Genomic DNA, 14660 nt, shown 5'->3' on the forward strand with positions numbered 1-14660 from the left:
ACTTACATAGGCAGTGGTGAATTGAGCGTCGCCAAATGGCACAGCAGAACTGAACTGGACAGGTTGGCTGACCAGGACTCCGTTAGAGTACAAACTTCTGTTGTAGTGGGAATGGTCGAGCAACTGGTCTCCTGCCTCTGCTCCGTATGGGTAGAAGGGCACTGAGACCAAATTAATTATAATAAACAATTGTTCCATGGAAAATATGATTATCGTTTTTATACATGTGCTCGGGTTATTTAAATATGTTTGTTGTTTCGTACTGTGTGGAATACTAAAATTAAAAGAATGTGTGCTAGCAGTTTTATTCTAAATGTCATTTAAATGAATGCGTGCTTGTAGTTTTATTCTAAATGTCATTTAAAAGAATGTGTGTTAGCAGTTTTATTCTAAATGTCATTTAAAAGAATGCGTGCCAGCAGTTGTATTCTAAATGTCATTTAAAAGAATGTGTGCTAGCAGTTTTATTCTAAATGTCATTTACACCTCACCAACACAGGTGATGGTTATAAGCTCACCAACACAGGTGATGGTTATAAGCTCACCAACACAGGTGATGGTTATAAGCTCACCAACACAGGTGATGGTTATAAGCTCACCAACACAGGTGATGGTTATAAGCTCACCAACACAGGTGATGGTTATAAGCTCACCAACACAGGTGATGGTTATAAGCTCACCAACACAGGTGATGGTTATAAGCTCACCAACACAGGTGATGGTTATAAGCTCACCAACACAGGTGATGGTTATAAGCTCACCAACACAGGTGATGGTTATAAGCTCACCAACACAGGTGATGGTTATAAGCTCACCAACACAGGTGATGGTTATAAGCTCACCAACACAGGTGATGGTTATAAGCTCACCAACACAGGTGATGGTTATAAGCTCACCAACACAGGTGATGGTTATAAGCTCACCAACACAGGTGATGGTTATAAGCTCACCAACACAGGTGATGGTTATAAGCTCACCAACACAGGTGATGGTTATAAGCTCACCAACACAGGTGATGGTTATAAGCTCACCAACACAGGTGATGGTTATAAGCTCACCAACACAGGTGATGGTTATAAGCTCACCAACACAGGTGATGGTTATAAGCTCACCAACACAGGTCAGTCCGTCAGGTCCCAGCTGCATATCCTCAGGACAAGTACAAAACTCTTCGAGAATGTTCTTCTTGTAGCATCCATGGGAACATTGCTTGAGGAAACAACCTTTGAACTCTGTGACGTCAACAAATGTTAACAACCAATCATTTCTCCTTCACAAAACAAAACGTGAGATACAGACCGCAATGAGTGACACCTTGTGACACCATTTAAAGCGTGACACCATCTAAAGGGTGACATCATCCAAAGAATGACACCATTCAAGGGAAACAAAAATGGTGACACAATCCAATGAGTGACACCAAAACGAAACGTAGCTGTATTTTTCTGATATATGTCTAATTTTTCTAACTACGCCAACTTACCATCACAATGACCTAACTTACCATGACAATGCCCTAACTTACCATGACAATGCCCTAACTTACTATCACAATGTCCTAACTTACCATAACAATTACCTAACTAGCCATCACAATGTCCTAACTTACCATCACAATGACCTAACTTACCCTAACTTACCATCACAATGCCCTAACTTACCATCACAATGTCCTAACTTACCATCACACTGCCCTAACTTACCATCACACTGCCCAGTTGATGTGTTGAGAAAGTAGCCCAAGTTACACTGACACGAGTAGCTTCCCCTGGTGTTGTTACAGACGGAGTTGTCTGGACAAAGTTTGTTGTTGGTGCCCAGACATTCATTGACGTCATCGTGACACGTGTCACCCGTCCAGCCCCGCCCACAGATACACTTGCCCAGGATGTTGTCACAGTACAGTGTGTTGGCCTCAGCACAGTGGCAGTACTCAGCACAAGTTGGCCCAAACTTAAAGTGGCCACATGCTACAGGAGTCAAGAAACAATCAATTATTAGGATTTAGAGCAGGGTAGGTTTGCGAAGTAATCTAAGTAATCTAAGTAACCTGTCCTAACTGCTTCAAAAGTGTTGACATATTTTGATACATTTGCCAATACAACATTTAGTTTTCTGTACAAGAGGTAGACATGGAAAGGAAAACGTCTTGGTGATACTAGCCGTAACAGAACAACTAAAAATAGAAGAACTAAAAATAGAAGAACTAAAAATAGAACAACTATAATTAGAACAACTAAAAAAGTGTAGTCCCGTTGTCGGATTTGGTCTAGTTCTCACGTCAAATAAATAATTCACTTGTCTTTCCTGTAAAGTACAGCTGGTTCTATAAAAATCTAAATCATCCAGCACTGATGACGAGTGGACTAAACGTTTAGGAACACCACAACAAATGACAACATCACATTCTGGTCCCCGGGAGAGAAGGTAAAGACCAGAAAAGTGGAGACGGACGTACATTAGATGAGGATATAAGATCGGTTCCAGAGGGTTGCCCCTAGACCAGAGGGTTCCTACCATATTTCGATATTGATAGGTTGATTGTAAATTAGATCAGAAGGTAACCTAGCGACTTGTATGTCAACAAGAGTGTATCTACCTTTTGACCATGCAGTCCCCAGCTAATTACTTCTTGAGAGTATTACATGTGCTAGCCCCACTTACGGTGTGAAATGTAAGTTCCATTAAAGCCTTTACTGACATCATTAGTTCCAGACGTGAAGACAATATGCATGTTGTTCCCTGTAGACCTGACGATCTTTGGTATACTCTGGCCGCAGTAGGTGCCTATTAATTTCGTGCTTGCGCTGTTACCGTTGTAAAACGAAACGGCGCCGTAAAGACAATTATTAGGTGAATGCCAGGTTACAAGGGCGAATTCTGAAAAACTATTTTAGAGTATTATTATTAGAACAACTATTTTAATAGATATTAATTTTAATTAATATAAGCGAAACGTACATCACATATTTTGTGCATAGCAAAAAGCCTCAAATCATAGCTTTTTACAAATTTTTTTAGGATAATGACGACCACTTCATCCCAATATTTTTTTTTTTTACATTTTCTGTAAGTCTTCTAGTTTATTATTAAAATTTTATATAGTTATATTCCGAAGTATCCGAGCTGTAGTGAATAATACACGGGTCTTGTGTACCAACACATCACAGTAACTTGTCTACCTGACGTCACAGTATCTTGTCTAACTGACGTCACAGTAACTTGTCTACCTGACGTCACAGTAACTTGTCTACCTGACGTCACAGTATCTTGTCTAACTGACGTCACAGTAACTTGTCTAACTGACGTCACAGTACCTTGTCTACCTAACATCACAGTATCTTGTCTAACTGACGTCACAGTAACTTGTCTAACTGACGTCACAGTAACTTGTCTACCTGACGTCACAGTAAATTGTCTACCTGACGTCACAGTATCTTGTCTAACTGACGTCACAGTATCTTGTCTAACTGACGTCACAGTAACTTTTCTAACTGCCGTCACAGTAACTTGTCTAACTGACGTCACAGTAACTTGTCTACCTGACGTCACAGTATCTTGTCTAACTGACGTCACAGTATCTTGTCTAACTGACGTCACAGTATCTTGTCTAACTGACGTCACAGTAACTTGTCTAACTGACGTCACAGTATCTTGTCTAACTGACGTCACAGTATCTTGTCTAACTGACGTCACAGTATCTTGTCTAACTGACGTCACAGTATCTAGCCTACCTGACGGAAATGACGTCACCCTCGTGTACTGAGATGTCCCAGCTACAATGTGCTCTCCTGAAGTAGTTGTTGGGGTAGTCTGGACTCTGTATGAGACCGGTACCATTGGTCAGGTTAAAGCTGCACTCTGAAACACATTTTGAAATACAACTTAGTACCCGACTTTATTTTATTGCTAGATCATTTCTTTCTTGTCATTTGTTTTATTAGGATGTTTGTAATTTTGATACAAATGTTCATTGTTTGCATTGTTAGGTTTAGAGTGCACTCTGTATATTTTATTGAATAGTTTAAAGGTGCTATGTTTCATGTAAATGTAGTTTGTGTCCATTTTGAGAGTGATTACTTTCTAGAAAAGATGTCAAAAGAAACGATCCATAGGGTTAGCTAAGTTAAATAGCTAAGTATTTTATCAGCTTTGAAAGTAATTTTAACGTACCTATATCTTGACAAGTTTTCTCTGTAACAGACACCAAGCCGTTCTCGTGGGGACAGGTACAGTTGTAGTCTCCTGGTGTGTTGACACAAATTGCGTATTGATGACAGATATTCTGACCAGTGTAGCATTCATCTAAATCTTGTGAGCAGTCATATGACGTCCAGCCCTGCTTACATGAGCACCATCCAACTCTAGTGTCACATGACGCGGTGTGGTCAGCGTCACATTGACTGTGTCTGGAGCAGTGGTTGGCGTAGGTTAGGTTCACACACGCTGGAATAAGATTTTAAAAAAAGAAAGCATTTGTTTTATTGCTAAAAATTTAAAATTTTAAACTAAAATAAACCAGGAGTGATCTCTTCTAAACTTTCTCGAATATTCTTATGTAAAACACTACGGGGGATGTCAAATCGTGATATAGACATTATTGTTAATGCATTTTTAATTACTTTAAATTTTAAAAATATAATAGAATCGCTTAGAATATAGAATCGCACTCCAAACAAAATGTGTGTAATAGTGCGGAATATTATTAGTACTTTATAAATTTACATGCGTTTTTTTGAGGAATATGAAATAGCCTAAATTACTACTTTCTGTCAATGGAAGTTACTCAAAATTTGACAGAAGGCAGAGAATTAGATCTTTTACTTATATGTGAAATTTCATTCATCTATCTGAAATAGTACTTAAGTAATACGCTTTTGAAAAATTAAAAAAGGAGAAAAAGTTCCACTTTCGGTTATCAGAAATTGCTGAAAAAAATGATAACGATCTACGATTTTGATATAATACTCATATATGAAATTTCATCAACCTAGCAGTAAAGGTACTCAAGTTATCGTGTTTACAGACACACACACACACACACACAGACATACGGACAAGATTACAAAACTATGTTTTTCCGACTCAGGTAGATGTAAAACGTCGAGATTGCAAATCTCGATATTTTTTTTGTTTGAAGATTACAAGACTTTCTCTATACGAGAAAGTAAAAAAACCTAGACAATTAAATAATTTTCTAAAAATCTCACATTGACAAGTGGAGTTATCTCCCTGCAAGAACATGCCGATAGGGCAGTAGCAGATCTCTTTGTGCGACTGGTCGGGCTGAGGTATCGATACACACGTGTGTGAACAGTTGCTGCTGGTGCACGGACCTCCGGGACCTCCATCTGCCTCTGTTAGCAACATGTTTATTACAATTTCATATGTCAAATGAAATAACTTTGTAAAAACTCCATGTACCATATCATGTGATTAGTTTAAACATGGAAATGATTTTCTAGGTGGAAACAATCATCTAATTAAAAACTCTACACTGTTATGCAAAGAAAAAAGTTAACATTGTACAAAGAAAATCATTATTAAACTTCAACTTTCAACTTACCCACTTAATGATTGATGTAATCGTTGGTAGACACAATATTTAGCTACCATATCATATATCATGTTCATGTTCAATGAACGAGCTCAATTAAAAATGTAACGCTAAAACATGCTAATTGTTTTAGTTTAGATATTTTATCATTTTTAAAATGTTTACATGGAAGTTCTAGTTTTAAAAACTCACAATACTGACGTGTATGATTTATGTATGTCCTAATCTAAGATGTGATTCTGTGTAAAGTGTCTTACCACAAGTTCCACTAGCCGTTAAGACCAGCCCATCAAAACACTGACCTAGACCTAACATTTACATAAGCCTCTATATTGCCTACCACAAGTTCTGTTAGCCGCCAAGACCAGCCCATCAAAACACTGACCCAGCCCTAACATTTACATAAGCCTCTATATTGCCTACCACAAGCTCCACTAGCAGCCAAGACCAGCCCATCAAAACACTGACAGTAGAACGTGCCGTTCCCATTGTAGATACAATCCGAGTAGTCTGGACATGCGAGTGGGTTGTCCGCACATTCATTTTTGTACAGCGAGCAGTCACGTGATGTCCACTGTGGTTTACACACACACTGACCGTCCCTGTTGCTGCAGTAAGCGGTGTGGTTGTGTACACAGTCACATGGTGTCTGGCATCTCTCACCGTAGGTAAATGGTGGACATTCTGGGGATTATATTTTTATTTAAACTCTGACATTCTGAGGACAATTTTTTTAAAAATAAATCAAAACTAAGTGCAACTGAGCATTTTTAATATGTGCAATTTGTTCTTTCACACTTCATCGTGTTCAAGAAGTGTTACCTAAAATAACATTTTGCAATATATATATATAAATATATATATATATATATATATATATATATATATATATATATATATATATATATATATATATATATATATATATATATACATATATATATATATACATATATATATATACATATACATATATATATATATATACATATATATATATATATATATATATATATATATATATATATATATATATATATATATATATATATATATATATATATACTCCATATGCATGACCTGATGTATTTCCATTTACCAAATGAAGTAAACGATGCAGTGAATCCATAGCCCCAGTCTGGTGTCCAGGCCCCGTACCGTACTATGTGCATCGTGTTGCCAGTAGTCCTAACAGCAGGCGACCACGGATTAGGATTTGAGTAATAATAATCTACTAGAGGCGCACTCGAATTTTCACCGTCGTAAATCATTAGGTGAGAGTTGTCGTTCATCTTGAAGTCTTGAAATCTAAAACGATATCCGGGTCAATATGTATTAACGACTTCTGAAGTCAACATACATATCACGTGTACATTTGCAAACAACTCACTTAAGATCCACCACTAGACCCTCTGGGACTACGATGGTCCAGGCACAAAGTTGGCTGTAGACAGAGCTACGGTGGAAGTAGGATACGATGCTGCCTGATGCGTTAAAGATGATATTGTCACATTCTGGTGGCACAAAATGATCTTTTTAGTTGGATTTCTCTAATTTACATGATCATTATTTTTTTTACAATGCAAAAAAAAAACAGTTTTATAATAAGCATATTATCGACAAATAAAAAAATAGATACGTATCATTAAAATAAACCGGGAGTGTTCTCCCCTAAACTTTCTCGAATATTCTTTTTTAACACCACGGCGGATGGCAACTCGGGATATAGACATGATTTTTAATCCATTTTTAATTACTTACACTGTTTAAGGGGGTAGGCTCGGGGAAAAAACGGGGAAAAAACGTTTTAATTAATGACGTATAATTAATTATTTATGTATGTATAAGTTAGGGTACATAAAGAATTTTTTTTTGCATGCATCAGGGACTCTTCTGAAATATGGTTGCCATTGCAACGGTGGCCATCTTGGAAAAAAACTACCTTTTAAGGAGTTATAAAATTTCATAGAGCAAAATATATATCATTGATCCTTCTTGTACTATCACTGGTAGAGTCAGTCGGCAAATTTTTATAAGAGAAAAATTTCATATATAAGTATGATATCAAATTTGTAGATCCTTTTTAACTTTTCAGCGATTTCCGATAAACGGAAGTGGAATTTATTCTACGTTCAATTTTTCAAATGCCTACAAGCTGAGTACTATTTCAGATAGATAATTGAAATTTGACATGTAAGTAAAATATCTAATTATCTGCCTTCCGTCAAATTTTGAGTTATTTTCGTTTACCAGAAGTAGTAATTTAAGCTATTTCTGTTTTCTCAACAAAAAAAAACGGATGTGAATTTATAAAGTACTAATAATATTCCGCACTATAATTATACACATTTTGCTTGGCGTTCGCTTAATGCGCAATTCTTTTTTCTTCGAGATTCTATTCTGTTTTTTAAATTTTAAGTAATTTAAAATAACGTCTATATTCCGAGTTGCCATCCCACGTAGTGGTTTATAAGAATATTCGAGAAAGTTTAGGGGAGATCACTCCAGGTTTATTTTTTTCACGATTACAATACTTTCTCTATACTTCGTATACGAGAAAGTAAAAAGCATTTATTTCTTCTATTATTTGGGATGGTGTATTATTATATTGCACACCACAGGACATTTCTGAAACACTCAAATGCATCGCAATACGGTTCTTATCGTACAAATAAGTTCAATACTTTCACTTCACTGGCAAAAATCTTCCTGCAATACAATGAAAATAATTTATCGGAATCGACTTGCTTATATAAAATGTTGACCAGTATTTAAATTTGAAATTTCGAAGATACAATATTTTGGACATATCACCCACTGGTAGTACTGTACTGTCAAAACTGCTTGGCATTGTAATTTGTAAAAGCAATGAGTATAAACTTAACTGTGACCGATCTAATTGAGCACGAGAGATTTATTGCGATAGAGATTCAACATAACAACTGTCATTTCTGGAAATCAGTTACTGCAAAGACATGCGTTTTATGAGAAGTCGGAAATAGCGTAAATTAGCTCTTCCGGTCAACGAAAATTACTCAAAATTTGACAGAAGGTAGAGAATTAGATCTTTTACTTACATGTGAAATTTCATTTATCTATCTGAAATAGTACTCAAGTTATAGGCTTTTGAAAAATTCAAAGTAGAAAAAGTACCACTTCCGGTTATCGGAAATAGCTCAAAAGTTGATCATGATCTATGATTTCGATAAAATAATTATATATGAAATTTCATCAACCTAGCTGTAACGGTACTCAAGTTATCGTGTTTACACACAGACATACAGACACACACACAGAAAGACACACAGACATACGGACAATATTGCAAAATTATGTTTTTCCGTATCAGTGAGGCGTAAAACGTCAAAATTTGTAGAAATCTCGATTTTTTTTTTTTGCACGATTACAAGACTTTCTCTATACTTCGTTTATACCAGAAAGTAAAAATTCACGATGTAAAATGTAACTGAATCTGTTTAATATTACTACCCTAAGTGTCTTGTCACCGTGGCTATGTCACATACCTTGACAGACTGTAGAATTAAATGTATAGTAGCCAGGCAGACATGCGCACTCGAATGCCCCTTGTGTGTTACGACAAAATGAGCGGGTCTGGTTACACGGGTGAGCACCGTTACACTCGTTAAAGTCGACGTCACAGTTGGTTGACTCCCAGTGGATGTCGCACGTGCAGTAGCCGTTTGTTTTGTTGAGTGACTTTGTGTTCTGTCTGTTACAGCTAGATGTGTGTTTACAATCTTCTCCGTACGTCCAGTCGCTGCATTCTGGCAGTAGGATCAATACGCGTCTTAGGTTTATGGGACTTTTATATCAGAAATGACATAATTAATATTTAGTACAATACATTTTATATCAATAATGCTTGTCTGAATTAAAGAATAATTTATTTTTAACTTACCAATGTCTAACAAATAAGGCTCAAAACTGACATGAAAATTAACAACTGACCAATACAAGTCTGACCATCTGTAGAGTTGAGGTACGTTCCCTTGGGGCAGTAGCATTGTTCTCTGTAAGGTTCCAAAGACGTAGCTCCACAAATACCAGAACAGCTTTTGTCTTTGTGTGTACACGTATCTAAACAAACCACATTTAATCATTAGCTATCCCTTAAATGGATGTATTTGGCAGTTACTTGAATTGTTCAAATCTTTAAGGTATACGTATGTATTTTGTAATTAGATAAATAGAATGACAGTGGTCTAAAATGACAATTTTGTTCATATAAAACAATATCTAATTTTAAATTATAAGTTTATTTCTACGTTGATGAATTTGTTGTTACAATCATGTACAAAATAACTTTAAATTAAAATGAGTAGAAAATGTCCATTCAATGCTTTAGAACACATGATCTTTATATGATGAATACGATGTTGAGTAAGTATGTTTTTACCGCTACAACTTTGATCCGTTTGATTAAGTCCAGGTTTGCAAGCACACCTGTAGCTTCCAACTGTGTTGATACATGTCGAGAAATCCCCCGGACAAATGTTAGGGTCTCTACATTCGTCAACATCAGCCGGCTGGTAGTAGACGTGTTGTGTAGAGCAGGTAGACTGTTCCCAGCCGGCTTTACACACACACTCGCCCGTCAGAGACCGGCAGAACTCCGTGTTGTTCTGTACACACTGGCACTGCTCGGTACAACCTGACCGGCCGTAGGTGAACGGTCGACACTCTGAAACATTAAACTTATGAGTTCTGTACACACTGGCACTGCTCGGTACAAACTGACCGGCCGTAGGTGAACGGTCGACACTCTGAAACGTGCGAACAGAGATTCTTCCAGGCATCTTTTCGGGGGGGGGGGGGCGAAGAAAGTCTACCCCCCCCTCACCCCCAGAATGAGATGGGATTTATATAGTAAACACACACTTTTACTAGTGCCCCCCCCCCCGAAAAAAGTTGACCCCCCCCCCCCCCGAAAATATCAAGTGCCCCCCCCCCCCCCCCCCCCGGAGAAAAAAGTCTGGAAGAAACACTGCTTCTTGTTACAGATAATTTCTGCTTGCACAAAATTAAATGTGTTCCTTTTCATACTAAATGCAACGCAATTATACACATTAAAATATACTTTTAACATCTAATCTGAAAACCTATCAATATTTTAAATATACAACTATAGGCTCGTGTTTAAATGACGCACACCTTTTTTGGCGATTCTTTACTCCCCGCTCCAATCTCCATAGCTACAACTCTTTAGTAAAAATCATACCCCCTACTCTTCCTCCCTCAAAAATTGCCCCCCCCCCCCCCCCGGATTTCAAAAAATGGGAATAAAAGCTACAAAAAACTTTTTTTAAAATTTAAATGTGTGACGTCATATTATTTAACTCCACCTCCTTACTGTCACACATAAAACAAAAAAAAAGCCCCACCTACCCAAGTTTTCTTCAAAATTCTACACATTGACATCTTTTATCATTCTAATTTTTTTTCATGAATATCAATTTGCTTGTTTTAAAATGATTATATATATATATAAATATATTCCTTTTTTCAATACAAATATTTCTCCACATTAGGCAAGAAAAATAAACTAGCAAAATAAGACAATCAATACCGAACACAGAACAACGAGCTATAGGCCTACACGACATTACAGTGTAAAATTTACAGAACAAATAACTGGATGATCAAACATGAATGTAAAACTGTATGATTGTGTGGTTGTGTGGTTGTGTGGTTGTGTGTACAAACACAACAAGATTCTACCAACGTCCCATCGTCTAACCGTGTGCCTGGTACGAGGCAGCGAAACCTGAGCTCGTGGCATCAGATTCTGAATGAAAAAACACGTGCAGGCTGTGTCCGGTTGTCCGGATTATAAATTTGTCCGTCTCTGCTTCGTCCCAGAATCCATTGACTGACCCTAGCTGACTGGACGTCACGCTGTCTCCGTCGTAGAAGTTGACACGATCAGAGAAGCCGACGTTAAATGTGGTCATTCTGTGGGGATAAGTTAAATGTGGTCATTCTGTGGGGATAAGTTAAATGTGGTCATTCTGTGGGGATAAGTTAAATGTGGTCATTCTGTGGGGATAAGTTAAATGTGGTCATTCTGTGGGGATAAGTTAAATGTGGTCATTCTGTGGGGATAAGTTAAATGTGGTCATTCTGTGGGGATAAGTTAAATGTGGTCATTCTGTGGGGAAAAGTTAAATGTGGTCTTTCTGTGGGGATAAGTTAAATGTGGTCATTCTGTGGGGAAAAGTTAAATGTGGTCATTCTGTGGGGAAAAGTTAAATGTGGTCATTCTGGGGGGATAAGTTAAATGTGGTCATTCTGTGGGGATAAGTTAAATGTGGTCATTCTGTGGGGATAAGTTAAATGTGGTCATTTTGTGGGGAAAAGTTAAATGTGGTCATTTTGTGGGGATAAGTTAAATGTGGTCATTTTCTGGCGATAAGTTAAATGTGGTCATTCTCTGGGGATAAGTTAAATGTGGTCATTCTGTGGGGGAATTTAAATGTGGTCATTCTGTGGGGAAAAGTTAAATGTGGTCATTTTGTGGGGAAAAGTTAAATGTGGTCATTCTGGGGGGATAAGTTAAATATGGTCATTCTGTGGGGTATATGTTAATGTTAAATGTAGTCACTGAAGCACTAATCTCAAGTGACGTAAAACTAATGTTTCTAATTGATTTGAAGTTTCGTAAAAGAATGTAAACATCACTCTATTCATCTATTAACAAAGCACATTAATTAAATCCACAAAACCTTGATGTAGCTGCCAGTGTTTTTACTTTTACTCTAAGGTACAACATTAAACAACCTGCATTGTTAACAATGATCTAAACTTGTGCACTGAACAATTATTACAGTTTCTTTCAATAAACAAGCCGATTTAAAATGAAAAAGTGTGTAAACAAATTGTTTGGTCAGGAGCCGCCTTGATGGTTCGAGTTCTTAACCTGGGAGGTGGGTGTTATCCTGAGAGACACTTGCCCGAATTTGATAAATGCCCGAATGGACACTTGGCCGAATTTGATAAATGCCCGAATGGACACTTGGCCGAATTTGATAAATGCCCGAATGGACACTTGGCCGAATTTGATAAATGCCCGAATGCACACTTGGCCGAATTTGATAAATGCCCGAATGGACACTTGCCCGAATTTGATAAATGCCCGAATGGACACTTGCCCGAATTTGATAAATGCCCGAACGGACACTTGCCCGAATTTGATAAATGCCCGAATGGACACTTGCCCGAATTTGATAAATGCCCGAATGGACACTTGGCCGAATTTGATAAATGCCCGAATGGACACTTGCCCGAATTTGATAAATGCCCGAATGGACACTTGCCCGAATTTGATAAATGCCCGAATGGACACTTGGCCGAATTTGATAAATGCCCGAATGGACACTTGCCCGAATTTGATAAATGCCCGAATGGACACTTGGCCGAATTTGATAAATGCCCGAATGGACACTTGCCCGAATTTGATAAATGCCCGAATGGACACTTGGCCCGAATGCTACAACTGCACCAATGTACATTTCTCCCGAATGCGATAAATGCCTGAAAGTAACTTGCCCGAAACCGAAAACAATGTTATATAATAAATTTCAACGTAAATAAATTTGAATGAAACAGTTTGATCCTACCACGAGCTGAGTTGGATGTTCATGTTTGAGTTCCTCTGTGTTCGTGTCAAGAAATTGCTCCTTAGCTGTTTTCTTATCGAATTATACCGCCTCGCCAATTCACGTTTCACTGTTCGGATTTTACCAGGATCCTTAACATTTTGTATTCTATTTCAGTATGTAACTACACCTGTAAATAAAGGTTCTGCCTTACCTTAAGGAAATGACTTGACCAGTGGCCACTATGATGTTCCAGTGACAGTCGACATTGTTGGGGTAGTTGTCCGGGTAGTTGGGGGTTAGGATGGTCCCTGCCTGCTCTGTCACTACCCCGCCACATCCTGGGTTAAATTGTTATTTATAGATACTGGGGAAACTTAGGTGTGAAAATAGATAGCCAGTAGCAGCCAATTTGGAATCAACTATAGATAATCGGGTATGTTTGTTTTTATGTGCAAAATAACATTACAATATTTCATTTTAAAAAAGCTACATTATATTTTAAAACTGATATACAAATTATCTTTTAACTACTTACCCAAATAAAAATGTAGGGGGATAATAAAATGCTTTACATCAGGTTTATTTTGCAGGCTTTATTCAAATACTTACCTGGGTCGCACACTCCATCAGGAATAAAGCAAGCGGCGACAGCAACAACAACACAAACAGCAGAGAGGTGAAATCTTCTAGTAAACATCCTGATACTTCCAGTTATGTCAACCACATTGTGCAGTTCTACTCACAGAAAGTAATTATATATATATATATATATATATATATATATATATATATATATATATATATATATATATATATATATATATATATACATAAAGTAGTATATTAGTACCTAAGTAGAAACTTTCAGTTTAAAATTTCGTATTATTAAAAATGCCAGAAAACATTGAATCACGTTATATAGCTACCGCTTATCTAAGGCAAGAATTAATTATACATTTGTTTTCCGTCGGATTGAAGTGTTCTTTAATCTAAACCCTAATCCTAACTCTCAAGTTTAGTCGGGATTTCTCAAACTTCCTCTATGATAGCCCGGACTCGAGGCACGATGGTTGTGGTAGTGTAGAAATACTGTAGGTGTGTAGGTGCACTGAAGGTTTGTTGTGCACTAAAGATTTGTTAGTAAAATATTTATTTAAAAAGCTTTTCCTGTTTAAATATGATGCTCTTCCATAAATGTTGATGTGTTTTTTAATGTTCCCTCCGTTAGCAAAAACATTATTTTGTCTGACGTCAGACGTAGGTTGGACCTTGATGAAACTTCAAGTATCCTGGCTATAAGAAAACAGTATCAGCCATAACAAGCTGTTAATTTCTAAGTGTCATGGCCAAATATAAATATTACGTCGTCATCAAGTTTCCTGGCTATACAAAAACAGTATCAGCCATAACAAGCTCTTAATTTCTTAGTGTCATGACCAAATATAAATATTACGTCGTCATCAAGTTTCCTGGCTATACAAAAA

At 37.1% G+C, this 14660-nt stretch overlaps 2 long non-coding RNA genes across 2 annotated transcripts; both read right to left on the reverse strand.

The window, feature by feature from the left end:
* Positions 1-9125: 9125 nt before the first annotated feature.
* On the reverse strand, positions 9126-10250 carry LOC131937083 (uncharacterized). Its single transcript, XR_009386162.1, has 3 exons — positions 9975-10250; positions 9527-9655; positions 9126-9342 (listed from the first exon to the last, which is right to left on the reverse strand). It is a non-coding gene; the product is annotated as an uncharacterized LOC131937083 (long non-coding RNA).
* A 3174-nt stretch (positions 10251-13424) lies between these two features.
* On the reverse strand, positions 13425-14091 carry LOC131937085 (uncharacterized). The gene is made up of 3 exons (XR_009386163.1): positions 14027-14091; positions 13786-13911; positions 13425-13514 (listed from the first exon to the last, which is right to left on the reverse strand). It is a non-coding gene; the product is annotated as an uncharacterized LOC131937085 (long non-coding RNA).
* Positions 14092-14660: the final 569 nt, after the last annotated feature.

Source organism: Physella acuta, unplaced genomic scaffold (assembly GCF_028476545.2).
Source record: "Physella acuta isolate Inbredline_101_S28 unplaced genomic scaffold, ASM2847654v3 ptg000200l, whole genome shotgun sequence".
Classification (NCBI taxonomy): domain Eukaryota; kingdom Metazoa; phylum Mollusca; class Gastropoda; family Physidae; genus Physella; species Physella acuta.